This window comes from Tachypleus tridentatus, chromosome 6 (assembly GCF_004210375.1).
Source record: "Tachypleus tridentatus isolate NWPU-2018 chromosome 6, ASM421037v1, whole genome shotgun sequence".
NCBI lineage: Eukaryota > Metazoa > Arthropoda > Merostomata > Xiphosura > Limulidae > Tachypleus > Tachypleus tridentatus.
In genome coordinates this window covers 84,893,521-84,919,033 of record NC_134830.1, presented here as the reverse complement: position 1 = coordinate 84,919,033, position 25,513 = coordinate 84,893,521, and the positions used below count along the sequence as shown (strand labels likewise).

The following is a 25,513-nucleotide window of genomic DNA, read 5'->3' as shown; positions in this document are numbered from 1 at the left end:
TTCTCCCACTCAAAGATGCAAAACGATCATTCGTTTACGTTCTCAATCACTGGAATCCTCTTCCAACAGCAAAGACCAGCCCAATCGATCCAGGGCATGATCCATGGAGGTCAATAGACCTCTCTCAAGCAAAGACAGTAAAGAAAAAAGACGTGGTGGTAAACAAAAGGGTTCTTCACCCAATTCGCCTACACATAAATAAAAATGGTCACCTAGATACAATGAAACTGTCGAGGTTTATGTTCCAATCTGGATGACATCAAAACACTGATTGCTTCCTACCATCCTGTATGTCTTTCCTTACAGGAAACATTTCTGAAACCTGCTGATACTGTCACCTTTTGGCGATTTTCTTTGCACAGAAATGACAGGCTCTGTTATGGATGAGTGTATGAAAGGGTGGTACTATTAATTGATCAGCACGTGCCCACCCTATCTTTGCCACTTGACACACCCTTGGAGGCCGTAGCCATCTGTGTTTCCTTGGGTCATACCATTAATGTTTGTTTTCTCTACCTGTCGCCTGGAGAGACATATGATCAATCAGAACGTGATGCTCACATTGAACAGTTGCTGTCTCCCTTTTTAATCCTGGGGGACTTTATTGGTCATCATCCCTTCTGGGAAAGTGCTGATATTGATAGGAGGGGATGCTCTGTAGAGTGTATGCTCGCTGATCATAACCTTTCTCATTTCAATACTGGTTCTTATACTTATTCCCATGCACCTAGTGAGTCCTTTACTGCTGTTGATCTCTCAATTTGCTCCCCTTCACTATTCCCCCATTTTTTATGGAGGGTTGACAGTAATACGCAAGGCAGTGATTAATTTACTGAAGTAGACCACATCAAACGGCTTTACCTTCTATCTCTGTCAAACTATTTGCATGCGCTTTTGCTGCCAACGAGGTACTCACCCAGATTCTGACCTCCGTATTGGTGAAGTTGTGCTGCTTGTGGTCCCAGGTACAAAGTTGGGACTTATCTTTGACCATAAGCTGATCTTTATGCCACACATGAAGCAGCTATGGGTCAAATGTAGAAGAACACTGAACATTCTCTGTGCCCTCTCTTCCACCACTTGGGGAATGGATCGATGTTCTATGTTAAAGATATATCGTGATCTTATTCGTTCGAAATTCGACTATGGATCAGTGGTCTATGGCTCTGCCAGACCCTCAGCCTTAACGATGCTGGACCCCATTCATCATCAAGTATTTAGACTTTGCACTGAGACTTTTTACACTTACCCACTTCAGAGCTTATACATAGAGTTCCATGAGCTTTTTTTGCACCTCTGCCGTTTGCAAATGCCTTTACAAAATGCTTCGAAGCTTCATTCCTTACCAAAGCATCCCACATGGGATTGTGTTTTCCTTCCTCAGTGGGCCATACTTTTTTTAGAACAGACGATCTGCCATTGCTTCTTTTGACCTACGTATCCAGGTGTAGTTGAATAAATTGGGTCTGTTCTTTGATAATATTGCTGTATCCACTGGTCAGCCCATCCCACCATGGCTTCTTACAGTCCCCAAATGTGAACTGTCTTTAAGTCATCTGAGAAAAGCAGATACTCCTGATTGGAAATACTGTCTGTTATTTGCTGAACATCTTTTGAACCATCCTTTCATTCCTATTGAAATGGATGGTTTGAAATCAGGTGACTGTGTGCGCTCTGCCATGGTTTGTTGTGGTTCAGTGGTTGCGTGCAGAATCCCCTCTACAGCTTCTGTGTTCACTGCTGACTACACACCATTTCTCTTGCCCTGGATCACATAGAAGCTAGGCAGTACTCAAATTGCACTATTTATACTGACTTGCTTGGTTCACTACTTGCCCTGGAATCACTTCATCTTAGTTCAAATCCTGTTCTTGCTGATACTCAAAACCGACTGGCCCAATTCTCTTTAACATCTACTTCTATCCAGTTTTTCTGAATACTAGGCCCCATTGGTATTCGCGGGAACGCGTTTGCTGACACCACAACTAAATCTATCTGCATTGGCACTATCACTACTGTGCCTGTTCTATACATGAACTATGGCTCTGTATTCAAGACTCGTTTTCTTGCCAGTTAGTAGTCGACTTGGAGTGAGCAACCTGAAAACAAGCCTTTCCAAATAAAACCCTATATTGGACTTTGGCCGTCCTGCTTCCTTAAGGATTGGACGGAGGAAATTGTTCTAACTATACTACACATTGGTCACAGTTTCTTAGTTCACCTTTTTCTTTTATCTGGAACTGATGCACCATTGTGTAGTCTTTGTGATACTTAGGTCACAGTAAACCACATTTTACTTTCTTGCCGTCGTTATGACTCTCAATGACGGCGCCACTTTCACCATATTCTGTCCTAAGGTTTATCCATAACGTTAGACAGTGTTATTGGTGATGGTGACACTGTACACTTTAGAAATGTTTTTAGTTTTTAAAGGCTATTAATCTAGACACTAGACTTTTCTTAATGTAATTTCCTTTTAAGAATCAGAGTACATCTAGTTTGATTGGAATTAGAAAATGGCCGTAACGTTAAATAACTCGAAACCAGTACTGAAAAGGCCAACTTCAGGTGACTAACGTTGCCGTTTGAACTACAAGTTAGTCATCCTGGTGTGATGTAATTAAATTTTGTTACAAGTCTTTTAATACTTTTATTACTTTACTTTCTGAAAATGGCCATAACGTCAAGTAACTCGGAACAAAGGGCTGGAAAGGCCAACTTCAGGTGACTAATGGGGGTTTTTGAACATACGTGTCAGTCTCCCTGGCGAGTTATGATAATTGCAGTTATGCTACAAAAAGTCCTTTACAACTAGTATTTCTGTAGTTTTCTCTTATCACTATAGACTGAATGTAAACGTTGGTTTTAATGCTATTTATGTTTTAACTTTGTTTTGTTTTACCTTAATTTCTTTTTCATGAATTTTACTAAATTTTCTTTAATTTTAACTTTTTACCGAATGTTTGGTACAGACAGCCTAACTACTTTGTGCCATAAAATACCAAACCAACCAACCTGTTTATACCAATGGTTCGGAATCAGGTAACTCTGTGGGCTCTGCGATGGTTTGTTGTGGTTCGATGGTTGCACACTAAATCCCCTCTACATTTTCTGTGTTCTCTACTGGACTGTATGTCATTTCTCTTGCCTTGGATTACATAAAAGTTGAGCAGTACTTAAAACACACTATTTATACTGACTTGCTTATACTGCTCCTGGTATCGCTTCACGTTAGTTCTCACTCTGTTCTCGCTGATACTCAAAACCGATGGGCCAATTTCACTTTAACATGTAAAATATCCACTTTTGATGAACACCAGGCCATGTTGATATTTGTGGGAACGGGCTAGCTGACACCACAGCTATATCTGTCTGCTCTGGCATTATCACTGCTGTGGTTGTTCAATACATTGACTATGGTCCTGTATTCAAGGCTCGGCTCCATGTTAGTTGGCAGACGACTTGGAGTGAACAACGTGGAAAAAAGCTTTTCCAAATATAACCCTCTATTGGACTTTGGCCATTTTGCTTTCTTAAGGATCAGAAAGAGGAAGTTGTCCTAACTAGACAATGCATTGGTCACAGTTTTTAAGTTATCATTTTCTCTTATCTGGTACTGATGCACCAATGTATTGTCTGCGTAGCACTCAGATGACAATAAGCCACATTTTACTGTCTTGTAGTCGTTACAACTCTCAACTAACGGCACCATTTTAAGCATGTTTTGTCCCAAGGTTTGTCCATAGAAATGTTTCAAATTTTTTTGAAGGCCATTAATCTTTTTAATTTATAAATTAGACCTTTTTTAACGTGATTCCCTTTAAAGAATCAAACTTACCCGTTAGTCATCTTGGCGAGTTATGATAATTATAATTAGGCAACGGAAAGTCCTTTACAGCTTGTATTATTGTAGTTTTTCTCTTACCACTGAAGACGAAATATAAAAATTGGATTTAATGCTATTTATGTTTTAATATCAAAAATTAAACCTTGTTTTGTTTTATCTTAATTTCCTTTTATGAATTTTAATAATTCTACTTTAATTTAACTTTCTACCAGATGTTTGGCGTAGATAGCCTAGTTAATTTGCACCACAAAACACCAACCAACCAACTAACCAATTAATCTTGTGCTTTTTATTCCACACCTAGTAAGTTTTGTACTGTCATTGATCTCTTTATCTGCTCCCCTTTTCTTAGAGGGTTGACAGTATCCCACAGAGTAGTATTAATTTTCCTAGTGTGTTCGGAGAGAATGACCATTGTTGATGCCACCCGACTCGCATGCCTTGGTGGAAGTTAGATCAAGCCAACTAGCCCTTTTTTACCACTCTCTCGGAACTTGATCCTGCCGCTGTCTGTCCGCAATTAAAAGACGACTGCATTTTACAAACAATTGCTCAATTTATTTCTAAGACCTTGACATGTTTTCTGTAATATCTTTGTTTAATCAAGTCTTGTTGCGATGAGGCATGGAAGGCACAGAAACGAACCTGGAATACCTATCACAGGATAGCCCACTCAATTGAATTATATTGTTTTCAACTGGATTTCTCCTTTTCTCTAATCTTAAGAAGAATTTAAGTATTTTTTCCAACTATCGTCCCTCTTGGTGTGGATTCCTGTACATAGTGAGAGGACCTTTCAGAGAAGATTCTATTCTTTCAGCTTACCTTCTCTAAGATCTAAACATCCACCTTCATGTTTGCCATGTGTGGCGACTCTTAAAGAAAAGGAGAGGATCCCGATGGTTCAGGGGTCTAACCACTTACACACTACTTAGGCTTTGAATTACTGCAGACAGGTGCCCTTGGGGTGGCCCCTAGGGTCAATTAGCTGGTCCACTTAGGCTAGGGTCAACCAGGTACTAGTGTTGGATGTTCTCAACATGTGTTGTGGATATTGTATCTAATGCTTGTGATTGGGTGTAGTGCTCATGAAACCCTGTTGTTTTTGCAGTGTCCTTGTTAGGTACTGTAGTGCACCCCTCCGTAGAACTCCATGGTGGGTGAGGTCAATGGGCATTTAAATATTTTTCTTTATTATGGATTCTCCAAATATAAATAAAATAGTGAAAAACAGTCCATTGGTAAACGACCACGTCTTGAAGATTCTGAGTAGCAATCTTGGACCTCTGTAATACCTCATTTTCTTATACTGCATTCTCTTTAAGACAAATTGTTAGGGCATATGTCTCCCTTTTTTATTCAGAAAGGACTATGGGATTTACTGACTTTTCTAAGTCAGTTAAAAAGCTTTGCTCTGTTGACATATTGGTGAAAACATCCACTCCTAAACACAGTGAACTCCTCTTGCATTTGAAGGTCATTGGGGATATACTTATTGAGGTTACTCCCCGTGCTATTTTGAATTTGTCACAATGAGTTATTGTTGAGATGGATTTAAAGAACATCTCCAAGTCGGAGATCCTCACTGGTCTTTCCTTCCAAGGAGTTTCTGCAGTGAGTCTTATATCCACTCACAAAGATAGAATTATGACGCCGACTAATGTCCTAATTTGGAAGTTTGCATCGCCACCATCAAGACATGTTGTCTTAATTGCAAGGTACAGCCATATATTTCGAACCCTCTTAGAGATGTTCAGTGTCAGTGCTTCAGTCACTCGAGGACATCATGTCGTTGTTTGGTTTGTTATATTTCGTGCAAAGTTACTTGAGAGCTGTCTGCACTAACTTTCCTCAATTTAGCAGGGTAAGACTAGAGGGAAGGCAGCTAGTTATCATCACTCACTGCTAACTCTTGGGCTACTCCTTTACCAATGAATAGTGGGATTGACTGTCACATTATATGCCCCCACAGCTGAAAGGGCAAGCATGTTTGATGTGACGTGGACTTGAATCTGCGACACTCGGATTACGAGTCGAATGCAGTAACCACCTGACCAAGCCGGGCCTCTTGTCATGGTTCCTTGACGTATGCTCATTGTAGTGGCAAGAATCATGATGCCTACGAGTGTGAAACAGACATTCTTTGGGCACTTTCCCAGTTCAAAGCTTATACACAGTCTCATGAATCTACTCTACACCTCCGCCATTTGAAACTGTCTTCACTGTATGCTTCAAAACTTTTATCCTTACCACAGCATCATACCTGGGGAGGTGTTTGCCATACTTTTTAGAACAGACGATTTGCCATTGTTCCCTTTGGCCTTCATATCCGAGTACAGTTGGATGAATTGGGTCTGTCCTTAGATAACATTGCTGTTTTCACTATTCAGCCTATCCCCAAATATGACCTTTCTTTAAATCGTCTTAGAAAATCGGATAGTCTCAATTGGAAGTACTATCTTTTATTTGCTGAATATATTTTGAACCATCCCTCCATTCTCATTTATATGGATGGTTCAAAATCAGGTGACTCTGTGGAGTCTGCCATGGTTTGTTGTGGTTTGCACAGAATCCCCTCTACAGTTTCTGTGCTCACTGCCGAACTATTTGCCATTTTTCTTACCCTGAATTGCATAGAAAACTAGCTTTTTCAGATAAACTCCTCTATTGGGCTTTGACTATCTTGTTTACTTAAGAATCGGAAAGAGAAAGTTGTCCTAAGTAGACTACACATTGGTCACGGTTGTCAACTCATCATTTTCTTTTATTTGAGACTGATGCACGTGTGTGACACTCAGGTCAAAATAGCCCACATTTTACTGTCATGCTGTCTTTACGACTTTCAACGACGGCACGATTTTAGACATTTTTCATCCCAAGGTTTATCCCTGATGTTGGACAATGTCATTGGCAATGATGACACTGTCCATCTCATTGTTTTTAGATTTTTATTAGCCATTTGCCTTTTAACTTTTTAATTAATAATTAGACTCTTTTTAACATGACTACTTTTTACAAATTAAAATAACATTAGTTCGATGTGAAATTAGCAAATGGCCGTGACTTTAAAGAACTCGAAAACAGGACTGGAAAGATCAACTTCAGGTGACTGATGCTGATGTTTGAAGTTACTCGTTAGTCATCCTGGCGAGTTATAATAATTAAAATTATGCTATAGGAAGTCTTTAAAACTTGAGTATACATTTTCTCTTATTGCTATAAACTAGATTTAAAATTGGATTTAACACTATTTAAATTTTTGATTCAAAAATTAAATTTGATTTTGTTCTAAGTTGATTCATTTTTACAAATTTCAATAATTTTACTTATTTTTTAATTTTTTACCAGTTGTTTGGTGCATACAGCCTAGTTACTTTGCACAATAAAATACCAAACCACTACCAACCAACTAACTATGGTTCAGCTGTTTTGACTAGCTGTCTCTGTAAAGTCATAGAGAGGATAGTTAATACTCGTTTTGTTTGGTTCCTGGAATCAAACAACCTACTGTACCCACCCATTGATTGTTCAGTTAACAGCATTCTACCTGATTACAGTTCTTTGTCCTAGAGAAGTCTCATGATACCATATGGAGATACTGAATTTTGCGAGACATCTACTTTTATGGATTGCATTTTTCTATTTTTATCTGTAACATTTTATTGGACAGCTGATTTCAAGTCCGCGTGGGTTTGACACTTTTCCGTTCTTTTCCACAGGAACTTGAAAACCCTAGGACTCTATCCTGGGTGTTACACAATTTAGTATCAAGATTAATGCTATCATTACACAACTTCCTCATACTGTTGCAAATAGACTCTGTGTAAACGACTTCTACATTTCGTGTTGGTCATTGAACATGAGATTTATTGAATGGCAAGTTAAATCTACCCTCAATCACTGGTTGAAGTGAAACACAGCAAATGCTTTTACCTTTTATTTCTCTAAGACCATTTGCACGCACCTTTTCCGCCAACAGGGTATGCTCCCTGATCCCAAGCTCTATCTTGGTGATGTTCTTCCTGTGGTCGTTAAGGTGAAATTCATCAGGCCTATATCTGACTGTAAGCTGACTTTTGTTTTTCACATCAAGTGTACGACGGCACTGAACATCCTCCATGTCCTCTCTTCCATCACCTGGGGTTGAGATCAATATTCTATGCTAAGGATCTGTCATGCTCACATTTGATCCAAACTGGACTATCGGTTTCTGGTCTATAATTCTGCCAGGACCTCAGCCTTGATGATCCCAGGCCACATTTACCATCTAGGCTTTGGATCTGTGTGGAGGACTTCCACAGTTCTTCATCCATAGCTTATATACAGAGTCTCATCAATCTTTTTTACACCGCTGCCATTTAGAACTGTCTTTGCAGTATGCACAACCGGCATATTTTCTACCACCAGTTTCAAAGTCATATGGGACAAGATTCGAAAGGTCAGTGAGCAGTATAATTCCACCTCCTCTCGATATTACTCGCTGATGGTCAGGAAGAAGCTGATACTCAGAGCATCGCTGACACTCTAGGTGAAAGCTTTTGCCGCGTATCTAGCACTTTTGCTTCTATCTCCACCTTTTTAGCCACCAAGACGCAGGCAGAGCAAACACCTCTGTCCTTTTGAGCTGATTGTTTCTATGACTATAATCGTCTCTTTGCACTGGTGGAACTCAAACTGGCTCTTCATCTGTCTGGCAGTACATTGGTTGGACCTGATGATGTACACTATAAAATGCTCTGCCATCTATTTCCTGCTTTTCTTACTATTCTTCTGCTTGTGTTTAACTAAATCTGGTATGAGAATGTTTTTCCTGATGTCTGGCATCAGGTTATTGTCCTACCATTCTCTAAGCCCAGGAAAGGATTCCAAGATTCATTAAAATTACCATCCAATTGCTTTGACGAGCTGTCTCTGTAAGACCTTAGAGAGGATAGTTAATGCTTGTCTTATTTGGTTTCTAGAATCAAACAACCTCCTCTCATCCACCCAGTGTGGGTTCCGGTAAGAGCACTCCACAATGGACCACCTAATTCGACTTGAAATGTCCATCAGAGAAGCCTTTCTCAAACGACAACACCTTGTATCAATATTCTTTGACATTGAGAAAGCTTATGATACAACTTGGAGCTATGGCATGTTGCGAGACCTCTTTATATGTGGGTTGCATGGCCATTGACCACTTTTATTAAAATATTTTAATGGACAGGAGATTCCAAGTTCGTGTGGGTTCAACACTTTCCCATTCTTTTCTACAGGATTTTGGAGTCCCTCAGGGCTGTGTTTTAAGTGTCACACTCTTCAGTATAAAGATTAATGCTATCACTGAACAACTCCCTCTCACTGTTGCAAAGGGGCTCTATGTTGACGACTTTCACATCTCGTGTTAGTCGTCGAACATGAGATATATTGAGCGACAACTACAAACTGCCCTCAATCGTGTACTGAAGTGGACTACGGCGAACGGCTTTAATTTTTCTCTCTCTAAAATTGTTTGCATGCACGTTTGCCGCCAACGGGGTATCCACCCTGATCCTGAACTCCGTACCGATAAATTTGTGCTGCTTATGGTCCCAGAAACAAAGTTCTTGGGGCTTATCTTTGACCGTAAGCAGCTATGGGTCAAATGTACAAAAGCACTGAACATCTTTTGTGCCCTCTCTTCCACCATCTGGGAAGGGGATCGATGTTCTATGCTAAAGATATATCGTGCTCGTATTCGTTCAAAACTTGACTATGGATCACTGGTCTATGGCTCTGCCATACCCTCGGCCTTAAACATACTGGACCCTATTCATCATCAAGAACTTAGGCTCTGTACTGGGGCTTTCCACACTTCCCCAGTTCAGAGTTTATACATAGAGTTTCATGAGCCTTCTTTGCGCCTCTGCCGTTTTCAACTGTCTTTACTATATGCTTCTAAACTTCTTTCCTTACCAAAGCATCTCACCTGGGATTGTGTTTTCCTCCTTTAGTGGGCCATACTTTTTCAGAATAGATGATTTGCCATTGCTCCTTTTGGCCTTCGTATCCAGGCGCAGTTGGATGAATTGGGTAGGCCTTGGATAACATTGCTGTATATACCAAATGTGGCCTATCTTTAAGTCATCTGAGAAAAGCAGACACTCCTGATTGGAAATACTGTCTATTGTTTGCTGGACATCTTTCAAACCATCCTTCCACTCCTATTAATACAGATGGTTCAAAATCAGATGACTGTGTGGACTCTGCCATGGTTTGTTGTGGTTCAGTGATTGTGCACAGAATCCCCTCTACATCTTCTGTGTTTACTGCTGAACTGTACGCCATTTCTCTTGCTCTGGATCGCATAGAAGTTAATCAGTACTCAAAGTGTACTATTTATACTGACTCGCTTAGTTCTCTACTGGCCCTAGAATCACCTCACCTTAGTTCACACCCTGTTCTCGCCGATATTCAAAACAGACTGGGCCATTTCTCTTAACTTTTACTTTTATCTAGTTTTTCTGGATACCAGGCCATGTTGGTATTCATGGGAACGTGCTCGCCGACACCGCAACTAAATCTATAAGCTTTGGCACTATCACTGTTGTGTCTGTTCCATACGTGGACTGTGGTCCTGTATTCAAGGCTTAGCTCCATGCCAGTTGGCAGTCGACTTGAAATAAGGAACGTGACAACAAGCTTTACCAAAGAAAACCCTCTGTTGGACTTTGCCGTCTTTTTTCCGTGAGGATCGGAAAGAGGAAGTTGTTCTAATTAGACTACGCATTAGTCACACTTTTAACTCATTGTTTTCTTTTATATGGAACTGATGCACCATTGTGTAGTCTGTGTGATACTCAGGTCACAGTAAACTACATTTTACTTTCTTGCTGTCGTTATGACTCTCAACGACGGCGCCATTTTCACCATTTTCTGTCCCAAGGTTTGTCCATAACGTTAGACAGTGTTATTGGTGATGGTGACACTGTACACTTTAGATATGTTTTTAGTTTTCTACAGGCCATAAATCTTTTTAATGGCAATTAAGTTTTTAATTTATATATTAGACCTTTTTCAGTGAGATTACCTGGAAGGGCCAACTTCAGATGACTAATGCTGTTGTTTGAACTACCTGTTAGTCATCCTGGCGAGATGTAATTAAATTTTGCTACTAGTCTTTTGAATCTTTTGTTACTTTATTTCTTAAAATGGCCATAACGTCAAGTAACTCGGAACAAAGGACTGGAAAGGCCAACTTCAGGTGACTAGTGGTGGTTTTTGAACTCACCTGTTAGTCTTACTGGTGAGTTATGATAATTACTGTTATGCTACAGGAAGTCCTCTACAACTTGTATTACTGTAGTTTTTCTCTTAATGCTGTAGACTAGATATGAATATAGGTTTTATGCTTTTTTAACTTTGTTTTATTTTACTTTAATTTATTGTTACAAACTTCTTAATTTTACTTTAATTTTAACTTTTTACTGAATGTTTAGCACAAATAACCACGCTTCTCTGTGCCATAAAACACCAAATGAACCAACCATTCGAACCTAAAAATTGTACACCTTCACTGCCAACTTCTTTAAAAGTGCATTCCAATCCACATTTTTAATAAAATCCACTTTCATCACCCTTCGTACCTCGCAAACTGTCAGCGTTCAACATCTACGCTACTCTAAATCGCTGTAGCCTGGGAAAAAATAATACTAAATATTAGTAACCTAACAGAGTGATTAAATATATTTTACTATTTTATCACATCCTTATTTTCTCACTAAAGTAATAACGTTTATCTTTAAAATAAAAAGTGACAAATAATTATTCTGTATATGACGTATATACATATATAGCTATAAAATATGTATAGCTTCTTTTATACCTTACCAATAGGCCAGGTGGGTTAAGGCGTTCGACTCGTAATCTGAGGGTCGCGAGTTCGAATCCCGGTCGCACCAAACATTCTCGTCCTTTCAGCCGTGGGTGTGTTATATGTGGCTGTCAATCTAACTATTCGTTGGTAAAAGAGTTGCTCAAGAGTTGGAAGTTGGTGGTGATAACTAACTGCCTTCTCTCTAGTCTTACACTGCTAATTTAGAGACGGCTAGCTTAGATAGCCCTCTTGTAGCTTTGCGCGGAATTAAAAAAATAACAAAAAAACAAACTTACCAATGAGTTAAAATTATATTTAGGTTAAGTTACATTTGTTAAGTCTAATCTGGCGTTTGTAATACTTGCATCATCGAGCCTTTATTTAACATATTAATCCTAAAATAATTATTTTCAATTATATTAAATTAGCTTAATTATTTATTAACGAGCACCAATTAATATACTGGTCTTTAAAAAAACATTTAAATAAGATATTTGAAAACTTAAAGCGATTGGCATTCTAACGTCTTTGTACTAACGGAGCGACCTCTAGAACAGAGCCAATAGGAATATTTCTTTTATATGAAGCATAAACGTTATAACTTGGTTGATATCTCATATCCAGATGGAGTGTATATTAACACATCTTCATATCAAGGCTGAAACATGATCTTTTAACTTAACTTCCATTTGATTTTTTATCATTCTCTTATAAATATACTTTTTAGTTGTCTACTTTTGATTATAAATAAATAGGAACAGCGTGTTTTGAACATATAAATCTTGTTTCAAGTTGGACTTCACATTAGATTATACGTTACAAAATGGAATTGCAAATTTTGCCAATTTCGTTATCTATTTTTTTTCTATTTAGTCATTGCCTAGTAATATCTAATCTTAAAAAAAAATATGTTTAGAGTAGTCTTTTTACCCAGGCACTTTTGGTGATTATTGTAAGTCATTTTTGCTAGACAGGTGTGATAACAGAACTTTTATCAGGAAAAAGCTCTCACTACCTCTTACACTATGACGATATTATGAACATGGATAGAACGTTTCTATGGGAACTACTACCTGAGGATAAGTCTTTTGAACCTGACTACAGAAAGCAAGTGTCGAATTGTGTTGGTGTGCCACACAAGATATACAAATATATACGTGGAATTTTTCTTCCTTCCCTCCCTAATTTTGTTTGCTTTATTTTATGAATTAAGTAATGAATTTCTGACTTTAGAGACTTTTTAGAAAAAATCACTTTCTGGTTTCTTTCCACATCATTTCTGTACCAGATGTGGTGACAATAGATTATTTCACATTAGTAATAAGGAGAATAAGTATATAGGTCACATATATATGTATCTTCCAAAATTTAAGAAATATGTATACATGTTTATAATAGTATTAATGCATTATGTGGTCTTTTCTAAAGATGGAAATCCTGAAACTGTGAATCATTTGCTGTTTAAACTTCCAGATTTGATAAGTTATTGTCAGTTGAAAATATTGTATCATTTAAAAAATAACAAACCTATACAGTATTGTAAGACTTTTTATATGCTTTCTTTATATCAGGTATGAAATGAACTAGCGTTCTAGATACTTTTATTATAATATACATAATGGTTAAGATGGTGCTCGACAAGACACGGTAATTGAGCGTGTAACAAGGCCGTAGCCTTTCATCTTAATACTTGTATAAGTTATTTTATATTGAAAATGTAGAAAGCATATACCGTCCAAACTAATTGTCACTCACTGTTTTTCTAAATGATCTTTGCTTTCATTATGAAATCATTAAATACCGTTCATAGGAAGCTCGTTAACGAATTACATTTATGTTGTGAGGAGCTATAAGTTACATTACATTCGCATCCAAGTTAAAATTGTCAATAAGAAATATTAATGTTTTGCTCACATTTTACCTTTTATTCTATGTTATAGTATTGTCATAAGTCTTATAAATATATTTTCATAAATTTCTGCCATAAATATAGGGGGTGCGTCATTGAAAACGCTTTGTGATAATTTATCATGATTTTCTCCGGTTTCCTTTTTTGTGGCTAAAGATGTTCAGGTGGTTAGGGTGCTTCACTCGCAATTTGAGAATCGTTGGTTACTACCCCTGTTCCGTAAAACATGCTATAGAATTGAAAACAAATACTAAACGATTCTGAATAACAAAATTTATTCACAAATTATGATTAGAATTGTCTTCAAACTGATAGCTCGTAAATGTAATTATTTAGAATTTAAAGACAGATATTTTAAAACGCATCACTCTTACGTCATCTATAAATTTACATGTCTAAGGTGCATCTTTGACTCTGTGATTCGTTGCTTGAGCTCAAGAATTAAAAAGCACATGCAAAATACTTTATGTAATCAGTCTGTCATTCAACGTCACTGTTTGCAAAACGTACCATTAGAATTATTGGCAGTAATTTCAACATCTTGTGAAGTGCAGCTAATGAAAAGATGCTCCCTACTAAAGAAAGGATACACAAGATGTAACCTGAGTTGCAAGTAAACCACACGGCGTCGTTTTTAAAAATTTATTCCTTAGCTCTATAAAGCTATTTTATCAGTGATTTCTGCGACTTCTGTTAAGAGAGATGATTGAGAAATGAATACACCACCAATCTGTACAGTAGTAGTAATACAGCATATTCAGTAATCATTAACAAGTGGGCAGCAGAAGCTATACTATTATGTGAAGGAAGGCACTACAGTAGTTGTAGCAGAATCATTGACAAATGGGTAGCAGAACCAATACTGTTGTGTGAAGGAAGAGAGTACAGTCGTTGTAGCAGCAATAGCAGGATCAGTATTAGTAGTAAAGAGGCAGTACTGTATGAGAGTATAAACCGATCACCAGCTGCAAAATTTCTACTCCTTTATACGAAAAGGAACACAGTCTGATAAAACTTCTAAACTCTGCCTTTTCGTGGACGAACACTGCTGACTTTGTTGGAAGTAAAGTGTGTTTTCTTTTAATGATTAAAAGATCGAGCTCTTTTTTGGTCCTGAGATAAATACCAGAAACCGTAACATCTCTCTGTATTTCATTCAATCTCCTTAATTCAATCCCATCGATTCATAGTCTGGTTGTTATAAAAAGCCGTGTGATGCTTAGATCATATTTGTGTATATCCATATAAAATTATGCTCCAGTTGCACACCGCTAAAACCGGGCTTTGATACCCGTGGTGGGCAGGGTACAGATTGTCCATTGTGTAGCCTTGTGCTTAATTTCAAACAAACAAACCCTATAAAATTAGAGAAGTGATATAAATTTGTTCTGAAGTTAACTCAAGTATTGTTGATCATTGGAATAAGTTCAATATAAGTAAAGTAGAAGAATCCAGTTGATTTCATTGTCCTCACAGCGTTAGGATCAGATTAAGAGTTAATTATTAATGTGGAGTGTGCAAATATTACATATCTTACTCCCTGAAAAGTATATATTAATATATTAAATCCGGTTGAGATATATGCAAAATATAGCATTACTAGTTAATTCTGCTGTTGCTGGATACTTTGCAATTATCACATGAAATAAGTACTTCCACATCTTAGTGAATTTTTCTTATGATTGCAATTTTGCAGTCTCGTATGGAACGATATTTCAGTTGACTTTAAGAAAAGCGATTTGCCTATGATCTTAAACATCCAAGATTCGCTATGGATATCTAGTATTTTTATTCTATCGTGCGCATCGTGATGATCGTGCATATTCCATTTTAATTTCAAATTTATTCAGTTTTATTTTTCTTTAATTTCCTCTTCTCTGTCTGGAAGACATATGATAAACATACGTGAAACTGAAAATAAAACGTCTGTTCGTTTTGATATTAAGCACAAAGCTATACAATGAGCTACCTCTGCTTTGCCCACCACGGGTATCAAAACCTTGTTTCTAACGTTATAAATCCGCAGACATACCGCTTTGCTACGGACGCAAAATAAAAGTAATTGGTTATGCTAGTTAAACTTATTTATATCAAATTTTCTGAATTTGTTTTCACATTAAAATTTCATCCAGTCAAAGCTTCGAATATTCTCTTTAAACCATTATTCCTCTAGTTAGAAACATCACACATGCTTAAAATGTTAGATAAGCATGATTGTTCACTTTAAATTAAATACGAAAGTGTTACTTAATTTATGGCCCGGCATGGTCAGATGGGTTAAGGCATTCGACTCGTAATCTGAGGGTCGTGGGTTCGAATTCCCGTCACACCAAACATATTCGCCCTTTCAGCCGTGGGAGCGTTATAAAGTTACTGTCAATTCCACTGTTCACTGGTAAAATAGTAGCCCAAGAGTTGGCGATGGGTGGTGATGACTAGCTGCTTTCCCTCTAGTCTTATACTGCTAAATTAGGGACGGCTAGTGCAGATAGCCCTCGTGTAGCTTTGCGCGAAATTCGAAACAAACCAAACTAAATTATTTAGTTTATATTGTGTTAGTGTTAAATTAAGTTATTTTAGAAGGAATACTTATGGCAAGTTTGATTACATTACTGTTTATGAATCCTTTGTTGTGTAGTTCGATTGTTGGATTCATGTAATGTTACTTGCACCTTCTGAATTTTTTTTGTTGCTGTGGGTATTGTTACGTCATAACATCTCGTATTTTGTAGAAAGTTGTAGCCGTCAGTCGGGCAATATATATAAAGTAGATCATAACAATTCTCCTTGCCAATTAGGATTTAAAATAACTGAAATAGCCTGTGTGAACTTTGGAGGTAAAATAGAGTTATTTAAAGTTCTGGATACAACTCTGGCAACCCACAGTGTCACGTGAATGAACATATTTTATTGTGATTACAGGGTTGAGAATAATAATTCATCTTGTCAATTGTGATATAAACTAAATGGATCAGCCTGTGCGACTCTTGATGAAGAGACGATTATTTAAAGTTTTGGATACAACTGTGTTGATTAAATATGTAGTAAAAATTCGTACATACGTCTGACTTGTTTTGAATACATTATTTTAAAGTAAGTAAAATGAAATTTATCGCCATCAATTCACAAACACCTTCTGTAAAGAGTCCTATCCATACTCATTCACATACAAGCATGACATAAACATTTTGGGAAAAAAATATGTCTTCAACAGTTAAAAGAAAAACACAGTTACTCGATAATTAATCTCAAACAAAAATCCATGTACCTTTATCTAAAAATGATACAAAGGGATGGTATCACTAACAATTATATATCATAGCTAAAAATAATATCCCGTTATTTGATTACTTTTGAGTTTGTCAAAAGACATACATTACGTTTTTATTTGACCTAATTTCGGGGGGCTAGGTGCGGTCTTATGGTTAGCACGCAAAGATTCAGAGTCGGCATTCCATGTTTCCCCCAAACACGTTCCTCACGTCGGTTCTGTACAGTGACGGTGAAACACCACTACTCTGTCAGCCTAGTGTTTGCGGCGCGTGCTGCTTTCCATCTAGCCTTCAGCTTAAAATTTAGGACGATCATACGCAGACAATCCTTTGTGCAGCTTTGCGCAAATATTATACAAAAGCAACAATAACACATTAATTTTAGACTATCTTGTGAAATTGTTTTTCAAAAAAAGCACGAGCCGTAGGTTGCTAAGATTCTTCGATTTCTTATAGTAAGGTATTAAGTCTGAGAAATTCTCGTATTCATGCTTTGGAGGTTTTAATGTAGGATGATAAACCATCGTTTTTGCAATCTTTTATTTCAAAATGTCAGAATTTCCTAAGGTTGTATAACACCGTTTGATATAGTTTTTGCTGATATTAGAATAAGAGTTTGTACTCTTTAAGAATTATTTATTTTTGTTATTAATATTACGCTGTATTATTTGAGGTTATACTATGTTTCTTTATTAGAATTATATACCGTTGTATTTTATTTGTCATAGCGAGAATTTCTGCATGTAGCATGCAATATTTCGTTTACACTTGAAACCAGAGATCGATCCATTAGACTCGGGAAACTGTCATTACTGGAACACCTGGAGCGACAAGGTAAAATGTGATTGGATCGAAAGCAGTAAACCACATTCTAGAAAGCTAAAATAATTTCATGAGCGTAGAGAATATCGCCAAGGATACTATCAGAAAAGCGTTATTTAAACAGCATGAGTTCCATAGACCAATGAAACACTTTAAATATATTATGTGTTTTGACTTGAATGGTCTTTTAAGGCAGAAAATACTGTTTTAAGTGTTTATGTACCTTAAGCATGTAGAGTTTTGGTTTTGCTTTTAAAAATAGCTCGAGTGAGTTGTTATTTTATTCTTGTTAAATGTAAAACTAGATATACTTCCCAAGGGTCTCTGAAAGTGTTATGTTTCAGAGGTAAATAACACCAAAATCAAAAGTAACTAATATTTTTATTTCTTTCGTCTGAAGTTCGTATGTTGTATTGTACCCTACAGAATGCATTATTTTTTCCGTTAATCATGGCATGTGCACATTTTACTGATGTCACGTTTAGTGTCCATTATGTTATTTTAATGTCTATTGACTGACTGACTGACAAATAACACATTAGTGGTTAGAACAGATTTCTCCTCCAGACGGTCTTCAGCCTTTTACGGAGAAATTACAGAAATAATAAAACAAAATAAATAAAGTTCTAAAACGATCATTTTTCGTACCGTTCTATTTGCAGATAAAATACAGTTTTTAATGGTATGTTGGTGTAAACTACCCTCGCGGTTCTGAGCAAAGAAGATGAAATTGATAAGTATATACGTGATCTTTTGAGACAGATATTATTGTTCTAATGTAGAAATGCTAGGCAGAAACAATAATTGCCCATTTCATATAACTTCTCTGATTCAGTCACTTTGACAGACTACTCTGTAAAGAAAACAACTGAAAAACGCGCGCTTTGCCCATTCACATTTGTTTTTGTTCTCAAAGTTTGTGAAATGTAATGTAAAGAAGCTAATAAAATAGCTTTTTTGTCATTGTATATTACTTGATGCGCATAGTTTTTCAATACACAAGTTAGATTGCTGTATTCTTAACTAAGTAATTTATTGTAACACGCACACCACATAAATTTTGAGTAAACACGCAAAGAACAGTCATCTCTTACTGAACAGTCGTTACTGGACTTTATTTGTGTTTATTGTGAACTTGATTATAAATATTAAGATGTGAAGTGTTCGTTTGAGAAAGTTTAGGAGAAAAATTACAGAAGACAATTTCTGCATGCAGCGTGCAATGTGTTGTTAACAACTCTCACTGTTTCTCTATATACATATTTATAACATGAAAGCTGATTTCTTGAAAAGAAGAAATAGATTCATACGAAAACTGAAATAAATAGAGATCTTAAACTATTGACAATTCAACAGGAAGATCTGTGACATTGGAGGCTTCATTTTCTGAAGTTTGCCTTAAACGGTTTATAGTGTTTTGTTTCATCGAAATATCTATGCCTTTCAAGCCCTATCATGCTGGCCCGATTTAATAGCAAAAGTAAATCTGGCAAAAGAACAAAAACAGTTTAAGTGCTAATAATTATATATTTTTGTCACGTTCTATGCCCTTTAGGTGTGTGAGTACGGCTGAGAAGCTGGTATTAATTTTCGTAGTTAAAAATATTTACAAATTTTACAGTTCGCCAGTTAGAAAACAATTGAAAAGCCCCTTTAGCCTTTCTTATCTTGAACATCATAGCATGTTCGTTTCAAGTTTGATAATTCAAAGACGAGCTAATCTATATTGTAATGAATGTCTCATTTTCCACATTTTTTCTTGGTTGCCCCTGCATGCTAAACTTTTTAATTGTATTTAGAAAAGTTACAGAAACTAATAATTTTTTTACTTCGGTGATAATTTAGAATTATTTAATAAGCTTTGTAATAGAATGTTTAACATAAACACCCAACTTAAAAATCAGATCATATATTTATTCAGTTGGTATCATACTTGCTTACGATTAATTATACTAATTCTTTAATCGTTACTTTTAAATACCATATTCCACAACTTTAGTCAAATAATATTTATGACACGAAATGTAATCAGTTACAAATTAGTTTCTAACCAAAGCAGAAATAACAAATCTGGGAACAGCCTGAAAAGTAAAGTATTTTATATGTAAAAATCATTCCACGTATGGTTATGAGCATGAGTAGAACAATAGGTTACATTTTCAGACGTAATTGAGCAGAAACAGATTAAGGAAGAGCTCATTAATTATATAAATTGGAGAGAATTCTACATAAAAATTCTATATTATTATAAGCTTGGTGAGCTTAAAATGATTATGATACCTCGACGTTGCTTTCTAACTTTTTAATATGTCTTGTGTACAAGACAATCCCAATTTTATGAAGCTTTTGGATATGTTTGTTATTTTAAAAACATTTATTGCACTGAGATGCCGAATTTCTGAATGGAAATCGAATACATTTAAAATAATAAATAACATAAAAGACAAAAATTGAAATACGCAGAAGTTCTGACATCATTAAAAAGCATTAAAAATTAATAAAAGAGATTGTTTGTTTGAATTTCGCACAAAGATACACACGAGCTATCCACGCTAGCCGTCCCTAATTTAGCAGTGTAAGTCTAGAGGGAAAACAGCTGACTCTTGGGCTATTCCTTCACCAACGAATAGTGGGACTGCCCGAACATTATAATACCCCCATGCCTGAAAGGGTAAGTATGTTTGGTGTGAGGGAGATGCGAACCTGTGATCCTCAGATAACGAGTAAAGTGCCTTAACCACCTGGCCATACCGCGCCTAATTTAAGAGAGAGATAAAATGTTATAAACGAAAAAACAAAACAACAATTAATAAAGGTAAGATGAGTGTGTAAGGATTGAACAGCTAAAGTTAATAGAAGGTAGAAACATGTTAATATTGAAAGAAAAAACGGCTAGAAAGAAAGAAGTAGGGTCAAAATAATAAGAGTTAGAAACTAAGCACAAGACAGAAAGGAGTTAGAAAATTAGGTGATGTTTGAAAATTTATTAAAACGAAAGCTACTGATAACTAAAATAACTTGAAAGCAATGTTGAACAAGGGATTGGAAGTAAAAAGTCTGTAAAAATAAGGTTAGAATAAACAAAGTAAACAGTAAAAATGTATTAAAAAGCTAATGATGAAGGTTGTAAATAAAAATTCTCGGGAAATAAGTTTAATCCTCATTAGCATATCTGGGGTCCACATAAATTCCAACGACTTTATCAGTTGTGCATCTGTTTTACATAATTATTACAATTTTATATCAGTTCGTGTCATTGTTAAGCGGAAGTTCTGGATCACTATGACATTACAATTTTATATCAGTTTGTGTTATTGTTAAGCGGAAGTTCTAGATCACTATGACGCTTTTGTTTTCAAAAAAGGCAGACGGAGTATGTAGCGATAATTTAATATTTATCGGGAATCCAAGCGGACCCCATTCTATCATTGACCATCAAAATAAGTGTAGTTTGCTTAGGTGTTCTACAACGTAATTTTTCAAAAGTGTCATGATGAAGGTTAAAACAAGGAAGACCTAGAAAATAAATTTAACCGAAAAAAAGCAGGAAAGAAAGTTTAAGTAAAAGAGCTGGTTAAATAAATAGTTTGGAAAATTAGGGTTAGTGATAAGATTGAATAGTAAAGATATAGTGAGCTGGAAAAGAATAAAGTGTAGATAAGATGGGTTGTACAATAAACTCCAGCTGAGGTGTAAATGCTTTAAGTTACGATAAACTTAATTAATGTAAAAAAAGGTTGTAAAGAAAGTCTAACCATTCCAATTCCAGATTTATAGATAAACAGCTTTCCAAGTGCTAGGTTTATTTTTAGAAAGCAATAAAAACAAAAGACATGTTTTCTCAATATCTCTGTACTAATCTGAAACTAATAATCTTTGAGGAATCTCAAGGAAATGTCCACTCTTCAGGATGGAACAAAATTCCATACTCCCGTGAGAGTCTCCATGACAGTCAAAAGGTTCAAAGTATATAAAAAAAAGATCAAAAACAAGAAAGTAATTAGATAAAAGAACAAAACGAATTCATTAAAAAGAATAAATAATTTATTAAATAGAAATAAAAATTAACATGTGCATATTAAGTACGAAATAAAGAAGACATTAATGTATTGTTAGAGTTTTGATAGGTAAAAATGTTTTTTTCAAGCTAGTAAATAAATTATCTTCCTGGAGCCAGAATACTGCGTCAGCCCTTTTTTTTAAAGTAAAATTCCTTGGTATATTGTTTCTTAATATCCATTTTATAAGGTTGTTGGAGGTGCAGTGCGTTGTTAAAAGTGAAATATTTATGCTTACTTTTTATATTCAGACAATTTATAGTCGTTTTCCCAAAAAGGAAAAATGTGAAAGAGAGAGAAATAGCGTTTTATACCCAATTTACAGGACTAGGAAAACTCGGCATGTCTAGGTAGTCAGCATGCTTGACTCGTTATTTGAGGGTCGCAGGTTCAGCCCTCCATGACACCAAACATGTTCGCCCTTTCAGCCGTGAGGACATTATAAAGTGATGGTCAATCCTACTATTCGTTGATAAAAGAGTATCCTAAGAGTTGGCGGTGAATAGTGATGACTAGATGCCTTCCCTTTAGTCTTACACTGATAAATTATGGACGGTTAGTGCGATAGCCCTCGTGTAGCTTTACGCGAAATTCAAAAATAGTACGAGGAAGAGAATTTTCAGAAATGGTAGTAATAAATTCTACTTTACGTGTTTGAGTTGCACTATATTCTAAGAAACATCTAAAGTGCCAAATATAATGCTAGATATTTTTATCCTGTTTAGAATGTATGAGAATAAAATGAATGATAGATTTTTTTATCCATCTAGAGAAATAGCTTTCTTCTACGTTATTGAAAATATCGATAAGACAATAGGAAACGGTGGATTACATGGTTTTACGTATACTTAATTTGTGCTTCACACTTTTAATGTATTCAAGTTGCTTTTAAGATAATTATATAACTAAATAATTAAATGTATAACAGTAAACCAGTTAAAGCATCCGCAATATACACTGCTGGCCAAAATCTTATGGCCAATGAACATAAAGAAAAAATATACATTTTGCGTTGTTAGACTCAACCACTTATTTGAGCAGAGCTTTGAAAGATGAAAATAATAAAAGGGAAAATAAAAAAGGTTTTTGCATTTAACAGGGAAAATGTGAATACTATGAAATTAGCCTAAATACTAGCTGGTCAAAAGTTTAAGACCGTACTGAAACGAAGCGTTAATCGGTAAACACGTAACGAAGTTTTGTTATTTGTGTTCAAGCATTAACGTTGTCAACATCTACCACTGACATCTCTTATGTTACATTGGGCAAAAACATGGCAAAGGCTAAAAAGTTGACAGAGATTTAACGTGGCAGAATTGTTGAGCTGCAAAAGCAAGGTCTCTCTCAACGTGCCATCGCTGGTGATATTGGACGCAGTAAAACTGCTGTTGTAAATTTCTTAAAAGATCCTGAGGAATACGGAACAAGAATTTCAAGTGGTCGGCCCAAGAAAATTTCGCCGGCGTTGAGCAGGAGGATTCGACAAGTTGTCCGGCAAGACACCAGCCGATCGTCAAACCAGATTAAGGCTCTTACGGACGCAGAATGCAGCTAAAGAACAACAAGACGGCATTTACGAGAGAAAGGCTTTAAAAACCGTAAACGTCTTCAAAGGCCACGCCTCCTTCCACGCCACGAAACAACTCGATTAAACTTTGCTGAGAAGCACCAAACATGGGACGTAGAAAAGTGGACGAAGGTTTTGTCCTCTGATGAAAACAATTTAATCTGGATGGTCCAGATGGCTTCCAACGTTACTGGCACGATAAGGATATCTTACCAGAGACATTTTCTATACGACACAGTGGGGGAGGTTCCATTATGATCTGGGGTGCTTTCTACTTCCATGGTACAATGGAGCTTCAGGTTATACAGGGGCGTCAAACATTGGCATGTTGTAGAGAGCATCTTTATTGACTGAAGGCCCTCGCTTGTGTGGAGGTGACTGGATCTTTCAGCAGGAAAACGCTGCAATCCACAATGCCCGCAGGACAAAGGACTTTTTCATGGCGAATAACGTGATTTTTGGACCATTCAGCGTGTTCGCCCAAGCTGAACCCCATTGAAAACGTTTGGGGGTGGATGGCAAGGGAAGTCTATAAAAACGGACGTCAATTCCAAACAGTGCATGATCTTCGTGAAGCCATCTTCACTACTTGGAATAGCATTCCAGCAAGCCTTCTGCAAACGCTTATATCAACCTTGCCAAAGCGAATGTTTGAAGTTATTCGCAATGACGGCTGTGCAACTTGCTATTGAAACCGTTTGTTCGGCATTTCCTACCCTGTTTAGGACTTCTTTTTGGTATGATCTTAAACTTTTGACCAGCTAGTATTTAGGCTAATTTCACAGTGCTCATATTTTCCCTACTAAATCCTAAAAACAGTTTTTTAATTTTTATTTTCCCTTTTCTTATTTTCATCTTTCGAAGCTCTACTTAAATAACTGGTTGAGTCTAACAATGCAAAATGTATATTTTTTCTTTATGTTCATTGGCCTTAAGATTTTGACCAGCAATGTATATATTTATATTTAGTAAAATTAGCATTTCTTTGAAAAAAGTGGCCAGTTCTATTTTTAAATTTACTACTCTCAATATTTTCTCGGTATTGTTCGTACTTTCTCTTCTCATTCTATCTTGTTGTTTGCCCGTTGATGTTTCTGACTGTTTTCTGTGTTTAACAATGTCAAGTATTTTGAATCAATTTTTTGTATCATTTCAAGTTTTGAGGTTTACAAGACCCGTGTTTGTTTCCGAGCTAATGTGTGATATGTCTGTGCCTTTCAGAGTGATTATTACAGATTTGGGCCCGGCATGGCCAAGCGCGTTAAGGCGTGCGACTCGTAATCTGAGGGTCGCGGGTTCGCATCCCCATCGCGCCAAACATGCTCGCCCTTTCAGCCGTGAGGGCGTTATAATGTAACGATCAATCCCACTATTCGTTAGTAAAAGAGTAGCCCAAGAGTTGGCGGTGGGTGGTGATTACTAGCTGCCTTCCCTCTAGTCTTACACTGTTAAATTAGGGACGGCTAGCACAGATAGCCCTCGAGAAGCTTTGTGCGAAATTCAAAAACAAACAAATTACAGATTTGTGTGATTGTAATGAGGCTTTACAACTAGAGCAGGCACATCGTATGCAGTAGGCGTTGTAGAAAGAAGCTTAATTTGTAGATTCTTAAGTACAGAGAACACTAACATCGGCTACACGCGTGAACCAATTTTAGACATGAGTGCATATAACAGTAAAACGCCATCTGGCGCGGATCACGTGCTCTCTTTATGTTCGCACGCTGTGTTTATTGCTTATTAGAATTATATGTAGTGACTGATAACTTAATGAGATTTTTTTTCGCCCGCATCTCACGGGTTCCATTAGTAACTACTACTTTAGAGTCGAAGACTGCGTCATTCACTCATGTTATTTCACACTCAACATACTGACTCTACTTTGCAAGCAACAGGTTATTATACGTTTTCAACATAAACTTCATAATTAAACGTATATAAGTTGCTCTCTACTGCTTCTCAAATTGTTAAGTTTACATTAATAGGATTTCTAGTAACTCTCGCGAGAGAAGGGAGATCGAAGGTAAGCTTATTTCCAAATACAACTATCTTCAGTTTAATATTTAGTAAATTCTGTATAAAACGTATTGTGAATAATTGTATGGAGTATAATATTACCTTATTCTACATGATATTATTTCTCTAAACATGAAACCATTTTTAAGTGTTAGAAAAATAATATTTATTTATTATATAAATAACTT

At 36.4% G+C, this 25,513-nt stretch overlaps 1 protein-coding gene across 2 annotated transcripts in view; it reads left to right on the top strand.

Moving 5' to 3' along the window:
* LOC143252943 (rap guanine nucleotide exchange factor 4-like) overlaps positions 1-25,513 on the top strand; it is a 124,610-nt gene that overhangs the window by 2,723 nt on the left and 96,374 nt on the right. The window contains exon 1 of one of the 2 annotated variants that reach the window (XM_076505844.1): positions 25,157-25,332. The exons of the other annotated variant lie outside the window; for it this stretch is intronic. The gene's annotated coding sequence lies outside the window, so the exon portion shown is untranslated. Of the gene's footprint in view, positions 1-25,156; positions 25,333-25,513 lie in introns of those variants that run through there. 2 annotated transcript variants of the gene reach the window in all.